Below are 10,183 nucleotides of genomic sequence, written 5' to 3' on the forward strand. Positions count from 1 at the left end.
TGTGGGAGGATGGGCGGGCGCCTGTGGGTGTGGTGGAGGTCGAGTGGGGGGAGGGCCGAGGGAGTCGGGTGGATCGGAGAAAGCAGAAGGGGTGTCTGAAGAGACGTCCGGGGGAGAGTTAGAGGGAGAAGAGGAGGGGGGTGGGGGGTCCAGCACAAGGAGGACCTGTGCGGGGTGTCAGGTCAGACAGACAGAAGGACAGGAGCGCAAACAGAAAAAGGCTTGGACATACGGGATCTCCGACCATTTGCCATTCCTGTAACAAAAGTTATCAGGGTCTTGTAGAATATTGAAACCGAAAGTCCCATTTTCAGGCCATTGGGAGCCATTGTCCAATTTATACATTGGCCAGGCAGTGTTGCAGTAAAGAATGAGGCGCTTGGGCCGGATGTCTAAATCCAGGGCCTTCAGATTGGCCAGCAGACACCCCAGGGGCGTCTCTCGGGGAATGTTGGAACTTTGGCTACCCATGATGTCTCAACCCAGATGGGGAAATAGCCAGGAAGTTTCCTGGCTACGGAGGCAGCAAAAGTTGGGGGGGGGGGGGACGTCTCCACCCAAGACTAGTATGCCGGCATGGAAAGGGGAGAGAGGAATTCAGGTGTCCCCGAATAGCCTCAGCCCCTGGAATGGGGGAGCCTCTGACGTGGGCCCACAGTTTAACAGACAGGGAACAGCTTCCCGGAGAACAGAGGCTCCCAGTGGGGGATCCAGGCTGGGACAACACAGGGTGACTCACCCAGGCCGAGGTCGTCAATCAGGGACTGGAAGGCAGTCAGCGGAGGTCCCGGTCCAGAATGCGAGAGTTTGAGGAAGGGGGTGGTGCAGCCAGGGCCCCAGAGAGGGCCGGAGCAGCCAAACGCCCCTCCCGGGTCTTGGCACCAAATGTAAGGCTTTTTGGAGTGTCCAACACCAGAGAAAGAAAGACGAGCAGAGTTGAAAGGGATAAGTAAAGAGGCTTTATTGGAGCACTCCCGGGTGGGGGTAATGGGTCCTGAGAGAGGGACCCGGGCGAGCCTCACAGTCCCACGAGTGGAACCAGAGAAGCCGCCCTGCCCAGAAGTCTGAGTGGGTTTATATAGGTTCTTAGGGCTGGGGGATGGGAGCTTCTTCGGCCAGGAGATGTCGGCAGGAGGAGTAAGGAATTTCTTTGTTTCAGTTTTGGGGCGGGTATTGAGGGATAGGAGGGGCTTCCTCTTTTTTCATTAGGGAAGGGAGGGCTACCTGCCACCAGCCTTACTCTTTGTATCATTGTTTGAGGTGCTAAGGATTGGCACTGAAGGTTTTTTTTTTTCCTCTCAGTCTACAGTCAGGTGATCTTATGTTGATGGGATTCAGAAAACTAACTTAAAATGAAGGCTTCAGAAGCAAAAATTTTCTGACCTTGCCTTGTCTGCCTGCCTCTTGTACCAATTCTTCCCTAAAGCTAGCCATATAAACCAGAATCCCTCTACCCAAGGCAGGTTGTACAGCCCAGAACCCCTTTTTTTCTGAAAGCTAGCCATAAAACCTAAAATTAGTCTATGTAAAATGGCCATAAAGTAATTATCTGACCTACTTTGTTTTTACTTTGTTTTACTGTAAAACCCCATGCCAGAAAGGCCTTGCCCTGCATCCAGAAGGAAGGACACTCAGAGAGGCCAAGCGGAATCGAAATATAAAAGCCTAACTCAGCCTGTTAGAATTAGCTCACACTCTTTTTGTCCAATCATTTCTACTGGACTGTCCATACTTTAAACATAAAAAATGGACAATTTCCCCTGCACCTTTGAGTGTTCATTCTGAAGGTGTCCATGTATAAGTTTTAATTCTTTCTCCTAGTAATCTTCATGGCAGTAAATTTTCAACAGGTCTTTATGGGGACGTGGCCTTTGCTCCCAAACTTTGGGGACCAGAGACACTTTGATCCCTATGATGTCAATAAATTTTTTTGGAGGACGTGATGTTTTGGAAGGATCTAATTAACTAATACCTTTAAATGGGATATTCAAAAATGTCTACTACGTTTATAAAATTTAAAAGTGGGCCGGGCGCGGTGGCTCACGCCTGTAATCCTAGCACTCTGGGAGGCCGAGGTGGGCGGATCGTTTGAGCTCAGGAATTCGAGACCAGCCTGAGCAAGAGCGAGACCCCACCTCTACTAAAAATAGAAAGAAATCACATGGACAGCTAAAAATATATATAGAAAAAATTAGCCGGGCATGGTGGCGCATGCCTGTAGTCCCAGCTACTCGGGAGGCTGAGACAGGAGGATCACTTGAGCTCAGGAGTTTGAGGTTGCTGTGAGCTAGGCTGACGCCACAGCACTCACTCTAGCCTGGGCAACAGAGTGAGACTCTGTCTCAAAAAAAAAAAAAAAAAAAAAATTAAAAGTGATGTTATATTTGTTTAAGTCTTATTGACATACTTACTTGCTTTTCTCGGTAAGATTCATGAGTTAAAGATTAAAAAACCAATAACTTAAACTATATTTTAATCCCTGTTCTGTTACATATCTAATTTATAGGGTATAAAAATGGTAAACACAAAAGTAACTTAAACTAATAGCTGGAATCTAAACTGCTAAGATAAATGAATAAATAAGATAAAGTACGTAAATATAAATGAATAAAATTTTCATATACTTTAAAATCTTAAAGTCATTATGTTAAGTTAAAAAAGATAATCATAAAATGTTTGGATCATTTATAAGGTAAAATACTGCAACATTAATTCTTAAACATAAGTTTAAGCTTATACCTTGTAATCTTATCTTTGTATTCCGGAATGCTAATAAAATTGGTGACTAACAGTTCAAAGTTACTTTAACTTCCTAGGTTTTTCTAAGAGTTGACATTATCATCTGTATATGTAATTAAAACTTCTAGATGAAAGGAAAATAATTCTATACAAAAATTTTTAATAAAAATATTATAAGATATAAGTATTTTGTTAGATGATTTTGTCTAATTTATTGATTTTTGAAATTACTTTAAAATTCAATATGTAAATGGTCATTAAAAATTAAGTGGATATAAAAGTTAAATGTTGTAAAAGTTTGGCCATGGATGCTGTCTCTAACATATCTTGGCCAAAAGGGGGGAATTGTGAACTAAATAAAATTTTAAGGCTCACCCCTCCCACCCCCACCGGCTGACTGAATGGACCCCCCCCCCCCCCCCGTGGCCAAAGGAATATCCTAAAACTAAATTGCCTGCCAGGAGGAGGGAGGTCAGATATGCCTCCTCATGCCCCTCTCCCTTCTTAGGGACATCCTTTGTAACACATTAACAAGTCTAGGCCGGGCGCGGTGGCTCACGCCTGTAATCCTAGCACTCTGGGAGGCCGAGGTGGGTGGATTGCTCAAGGTCAGGAGTTCGAGACCAGCCTGAGCGAGACCCCGTCTCTACTAAAAATAGAAAGACATTATATGGACAACTAAAAATCTATATAGAAAAAATTAGCCGGGCATAGTGGCGCATGCCTGTAGTCCCAGCTACTCGGGAGGCTGAGGCAGTAGGATCGCTTAAGCCGAGGAGTCTGAGGTTGCTGTGAGCTAAGCTGACGCCACGGCACTCACTCTAGCCTGGGCAACAAAGTGAGACTCTGTCTCAACAAAAAACAAACAAACAAACAAACAAACAAAAAAAAAACAAGTCTAAAGGTATGCAAGACAAACCTACAGGCCCTCAATTTATACAACAAATCTATGCCCCGTGGCTTGTCTCTGATAAACAGCAACTACGTTAAAACATTCCAAGCCTTTAGACAAAGCTTCCTGTCTTTAACCAATTACAAGCCAAAGAATTTTTAAAGCCATCTATAACCTGCAAGCGCCCGCTTTGAGATGGCCCACCTTTTCAGGCCAAACCAATGTATGATTCCCACGTATTGATTTATAACTTTACCTGTAACCCTTGTCTCCCTGAAATGTATAAAACCAAACTATAACCCAGCCACAGCAAGTTTACTTGGTCAAGGCCTCTCGGGCGTGGCTCCGTGTTATGATCCTCAAATTTGGCTCAGAATAAATCTCTTTAAAATTATTTTACAGAGTTTGGTTTCTTTTCCATTGACAATTATGTCTTTAGGGAGGTAAAGGAAGACAAAGGTTTTTAAAAGAAAAAAATGAGATGGATTATATAACTGTTTTGAAATGATTATCCTCAGAGGCTGGATAGGCAGTTGTTGGGTAGACGTCCTTGCAGAAGTATGTTTTTTGAGACAGGGTCTGGCTCTGTGAGCCAGCTGTGGTGCAGTGGCGTCATCCTGGCTCACTGCGACCTCCACTCCTGGGCTCCAGTGACCCTCCTGCCTCAGCCTCCCGAGCAGCTGGCACTGCAGGCGCCACCACTCCTGGCTTAGGTCACCCTAGATGAAGGTTTTTATTCTAAAGGACCATAAAGTCGGAACACTGACGTTCCGGGGGTCTCTCCGCCGCCTTCCTGGCAGAGCCGAGACCAGACCGCCAGGCGCCCGACCGCCAGGTGGCGCAGCAAGCCCCGCCCCGCCCACCTGTGCGCGGGCTCATAGCCCCGCCTCTGCGCCCCGCCCACCTCCGCGCCGGCTTGGAGCCCCGCCCCCACGCCGCGCCTCCCCAGGTCCGCCCGCGCTGTGAGACTCCGCTTCCGCCGGCGCGCTGACGTCACGGGTCCTGCGACTCCTGCGCCTTCTCGCGCCTGCGTCGCGGGCGGACGGTCGTCCCTGTGGCCGGCCTGGCGGTTGAAGCGGTTGTCGCCATGTCGGTCGCCGCTCGCTCGGGCTCGTTCGCGGCCGTCCTGTCCGCCACGTCCCGCGGGGTGGCGGGCGCGCTGCGGCCTCTGGTGCAGGCGGCGGTGCCTGGACGCGAAGCAGCCCTTCCCGTGCCGGGAGTCGCTGAGTGGCCGGCCAGTGCGACGGCACGGGGTGGCCTCCGTGAGCCTCAGTGGTGAGCCGGGCTGCGGGGAGCGACTGGGGGCTGAAGGGCGTCATCGTTCTCGCTCCCCCGGCCCTGGGCCTGTAGAGCAGCCGAGGAGGACGCGGGAGTGTGGAGCAGAAGCCTCTGCGGAAGTCGTTGGGCCGCGGCGACCTTGGCCAGGCGCCCGCGCCACCTCTGCCCTCGGCGTCCTCACCTGCGGGACGCTGCGGGTTGCGTGAGCTCGAGCGATGCTGAGCGCTGGCGTTCCAGGCCTCTTTCTGTCGCCTTTCTCTCGACGGCCAGCGGGGCTCCCATCCGCTGGCCAAACTTTGTGCTCATTGGTCAGGTTCAGGAGCTGGAGTCCTACTGCGTCCAGCAAAGTCCTGACACAGTGTGTTGCTCACAGGTTGTTTGACCTTGGCCAGGTTTCTAAGCATTTTCTGCGAAATGGTTTCGTGGTTATTACCAATTTGGTAGGGATGTCGTGAGGCTTAGATGGGAAAACTGTGCATAAAGTCATTAGCACAGTTTGGGCACTTAATAAATGCGTAAAAATTGAACTGTTAGTGTGTGTGAAGTTGGCCCCTTTGCCACTACTGATGCCTTCAGTGTCTTTCCCCTAAACCTCCCTTCGCCCCACCCCCAAAACCACACACGCAAGGTCAGTTACGGGATAGTGTCACAACACGATCAGTTTAATCCTCGAGAAGAACAAGCAAAGTTTGATGACGTGCCCGTCTTACAGACGAGAAAACGAGGTAAAATAACTTGCACGAGGCTACACGGTGTGGTCGTGACAGCGTGGGTTTGACCAGGCTGTGTTAGCCGCGGGCCCTTCCCAGCGGCCTTTCCACACCCTCTGTCCGCAGATCCCCGTCGTCGTCCGCCCCTTGTGTTCCACCCTCTTCTTTACACGCGCTGTGCTGGGGATGGAGCGATGGCGACCTGTGGGCAGTGGGCCTGCAGGCAGACTGTGGCTTTAAAACATTAGGACGACTTATGGCATCGCTTGGAAATGTTGGAAGCTGGGAACACTGAGCTGTAATTTTTACACAGGAAAAGTCTAGTGTGCTGTGTGTTAGCTGTCCCCACAGTTGGAACCGGTGCTCTTCTCCACTTTGTCACGGTCCTCGCCAGGCCTGCTTTATTGTGTTACCCGCCTGGCCCCATTGACGGCTGAGTCTGTGAAACTTCCCTTCCCTGGCAACCAAGTTGCCCCCACTCTTCGCTCTGCCTTTATTCACCCTATTCTGCACTGTTAGCGGCTCTTCCACTCGGTGTTCACATGTCCACGTGTTTTCCTTATCTATCCTTTCAATCTCAAGGATCAAGTAAATACAATTTCACATTTGCTGATTTGTTTATGTCTTTATAGCACATAACACTTTCCTCTCTCTATTGTGTTTATTGGCAGTTCCTCTGACCTTGAGCTTAAGGGCATAGAGAATGTCTCCTTTGTTTTTCTATCTCCCACTACCTCGGATTTTGCATATGGTTTGGTGCAAAGTATACGTGGATGAATGTTTGCTAAAGAGCACCAGTGGATTTTGGAGAACCTGTGCAGGGCAGGAATGGGGTCCTGGCCCATTCCAAGCCTGTTCTCAGGGCCTGGATGTGAGAAACAGGAAGGGAGGAGAAATTTCAATAGCAAAGGTAAAAATGTCTTTGGAATTCGTCAGATGACTGAAGGGTTTCTTCTGAAAATTGGAGACTTACCTGTTGTATTGAAATATTTTTCCCAAAACAGGCAAATAATATAGAACCATAAGGTAAAAACCTCTTTTCTGTCATCATGCCTTGAGCTTTTAGCTTAAGTTCACAGTAAAATCTCCTGTCTAAATGGTTTACGGAAGGCTGGGTAGTGGTGGATATGATCAGAGGGGTTGGATCAGGAAAAGATCCTTGAGTTGGGGAGGAAAGTTGTACTATTACTCCTTTATGCAGATTGCCAATGCTCATCAGAGATCACCTTAAAAAAACTTGTTTAATTAAAATGCCTTAATTTTTCTCCATTTCTAGATATTTCCTTTGAGTATATGATTTTGTTTTAGGTTACAATTAAATCTGTTATCTTTGCTACTAAAAGACCTAATGCAGCTCATGTAAATATTTAGAGAATGATTTTTGCAACATGGCAGTTTAATTTCTTGAGGGCTCTTGATGGTGTAGACCAGTGAAGTGTAACCTGTTAGAGTGGGAGTAGACCGTTGCCACCAAGTCTCTGAATGAGAATGGCAAAGCCATTCTATTTCGTGTTCTTGTACATTTCCTTGTGTACTGCTAAGGGGTGTGGATACTCTTTTTAATGTAGAAGTATGAACTTTTGATTCGTTTATCTTTTAGGTATGAAACACATATTTTTTGTATAATCCGAGGCAGTGCTAGGGGAAAGTAATTTATGCTTGATTCCAAATGCCAGTCTACACTGACAGGTTAGCATTAGGTACAGTAGTGCATGAGGTGATGTCACTTTGATTCCACAAAACCATAAATGTGAATCTCAAGTTGCCACTCACTGCCTGTGTCCTGGTCCCCTCCAAGAAATGGTTGGGTTGGTCAGAAAGTACATAGAGTCATTTTGATAGGTTTCGTTATTGTTTGTGAATACTTGTGGCTTCCATAAAGTTACTGACCTCAGGAACCATGTGAAAAGCAGTTGGGAGTATTGTGTATTGTGATGCTTGACTGCTCAAAGAGGTACAATATGTTAGGGTGAGGCAGGCTAGTAGACCAAGGTGGAATTGCAATTTAAAATAGTGAAAATATATTCTGTATGTGCACCTTTATTTTGGAAGCCACACATTTTCTAAAAGTGAGGACATTTTAGTGTCCCTTTTTCTAAAAAGAAAACCTTGTGGCAAATTTCCTAAGACAAATATACAATTTGCAAAGAGATTTGCTTCCTGAAACATACTTAAAAGTGGTACTAGTAAATTCATTTTCTTTTTGTCAGACATTGAAAAAATGTTATGGGAGAGAAGAACTTTTCTTTAAAACAAACTACTTGCTCCCAGAGTACTACATAGACAGCAATTATTTGCTTACTTAGCATTCATTTGACACAAACTTTTGGCCTGCAGTAGAAGTATCCGGTTGAGAGACCAGAAGCAGCGAAAAAGGTAATTTCCCTGCTGTCGTAGAGGCTATTGCCCTTCATTGACAAGGGGGATACGTGAAAATTTTGCTTTTTTTTTCCCTGCTAAATTGAAATAATTAGTTCTTTTACAGATTTCATTTTATTTTGAGAGCTGCCTATTCTGATAAGGATGTCCTTTTCTACCCAAGTAATACTAATTTATCCCCTAGGGTCTAAAATAGAAATCTTTAAATTTTCTGCAACTATAGTTATACTTACAGCTCACAGAATGTTTATTATCTTATAATTAGTATTTTATGAATTTTGAACAGTTCTTTTAGAGAGCACATAGGTAAGAATATAACCGTTAGACATTTGCCTTCATAAGATGATCACACACGAACTTACTGGGTAGACTAGATGAGTTCTAGCATCCCTTCTAGTCCAGAGAATATGGGAGTTATTTAGCTTGAGTGTACACTATACCTTGGCCATTGAAATTTTAGGAACTTTGAAATATTGCTATTTATTGTGCTGTTTAACTTTTTAAACTCGATGCACTGAGATGTTATAAGTCCTGAAACAGCAGTGTTCAACCAGGAGGAGCTCAATTTACAAATACTGTCTTGTAGTTTCATAGCAATACGATAGGCAGTGGTTGACTTCATTTCGTTTTTAGTATCTTATATTCTACCACTGCCAATTCGACTATTCCTTAGACCCAGTAAGTGCCACATTTCACATTTTTAGAGTTTGATTTGTGACTCCGTAAAGGTCTGTTTCCTGAGTGAAGCCCTTTCAGGATACTTGTGTAATTGTGTTTTTTAACCTTCTGTCTTGCAGTCCCTGCCTCTGTTTGTTAGTCCCAGACAGACGTCAGAGTGCGTGACTTCTCTGACTGTTGGCGCACTGAGGTTCTAGATGGCACAAAGTCTTCCAAAGAGAGCAGCGAAGCCAGGAGAGGCTTCTCCTACTTGATAACTGCAACAACTACCGTGGGTGTCGCCTACGTTGCCAAGAATGTCGTCTCCCAGTTCGTGTCCAGCATGAGCGCTTCTGCTGACGTGTTGGCCATGTCCAAAATTAAGATCAAATTGCCCAATATTCCAGAAGGCAAGAACATGGCTTTCAAGTGGAGAGGCAAACCCGTTTGTGCGCCACAGAACCAAGACGGAAATCGACCAGGAAGCTGCAGTCGAAGTGTCCCAGCTGAGGGACCCACAGCACGATCTAGAGCGAGTGAAGAAGCCCGAGTGGGTCATCCTGATCGGGGTCTGCACTCACCTTGGCTGTGTGCCCATCGCAAATGCAGGAGATTTCGGTGGCTATTACTGCCCCTGCCATGGGTCACACTATGACGCGTCTGGCAGGATCAGGAAGGGGCCCGCCCCGCTCAACCTCGAAGTTCCCTCCTACGAGTTCACCAGCGACGATATAGTGATTGTTGGTTAGAGACCTGGGCTCAAGTCACGGGCTTCTCGCAGTCTTCATGTCACCTCAGAAAATTGTTTGAGAGCAAGCCTTCTGTGCTTCAGGTTGCTTGATTTGAAATATTTAAGAATTGCTAATAATGTATTTGTAAACATTAATGTGAAATAAATTGAATTTAATGTTGAATACTTCCAAGCATTCAGTTGATAAAGCCACTGTTAAGTGTTGCTAAGCTCGGTCATACACTCCAAAGGTGCAGTGTCTGTTAGCTAATTCTAGTTAAAAATTACAGACTGGTGTACGAGATATTTGTGAAATCTGTAATTGACTTTGTCATCTATTTTCTTGCCCAAATATTTGTTTCCTACTTTGTTTCAGGCACACAGATTCTTTGAGCTTTGGGCTTTGCAGCTCAGTGTTAAATGAGGTAAAATTAGCTGGTTATCTCCCAAGTCCTGGGAGGTGTTTGTGGTATTGGCAGAGACAGTAGTTTTTCGCGGGACTTAGTGAAAGTCTTGGCTGTGTTTTCCGCCTGCCGCTGTGTGGTGTACGGCAGTCTGTGTGGTAACTGTGTGATCTAGCGAGTGAGTTCTGAGTGAGGCATTAGTCGTTCTAGGGTTTCTCTCCAGGTCTGGCTAGCTGGCTTTCTGCTCAAGTGACAGGCCAGGAAATCGCAGTCATTCCCGACGGCTGTAAGTTAGTATTTACAGTTCTTCAGTTTGAAGAGGCAGTGGTGTGATGTATCTGAGAGAAGCTCCAAAATGGCAGTGCTGCTCTGCTGCCTCCCTCGTTCGGCATCG

General features: G+C 46.2%; 1 pseudogene; it reads left to right on the forward strand.

Moving 5' to 3' along the window:
• The first annotated feature begins 4,718 nt into the window (after positions 1-4,718).
• On the forward strand, positions 4,719-9,580 carry LOC138401704 (cytochrome b-c1 complex subunit Rieske, mitochondrial-like; annotated as a pseudogene).
• Positions 9,581-10,183: the final 603 nt, after the last annotated feature.

The sequence above is a fragment of the Eulemur rufifrons genome, chromosome 21 (genome assembly GCF_041146395.1).
Source record: "Eulemur rufifrons isolate Redbay chromosome 21, OSU_ERuf_1, whole genome shotgun sequence".
Taxonomy (NCBI): Eukaryota; Metazoa; Chordata; class Mammalia; order Primates; family Lemuridae; genus Eulemur; species Eulemur rufifrons.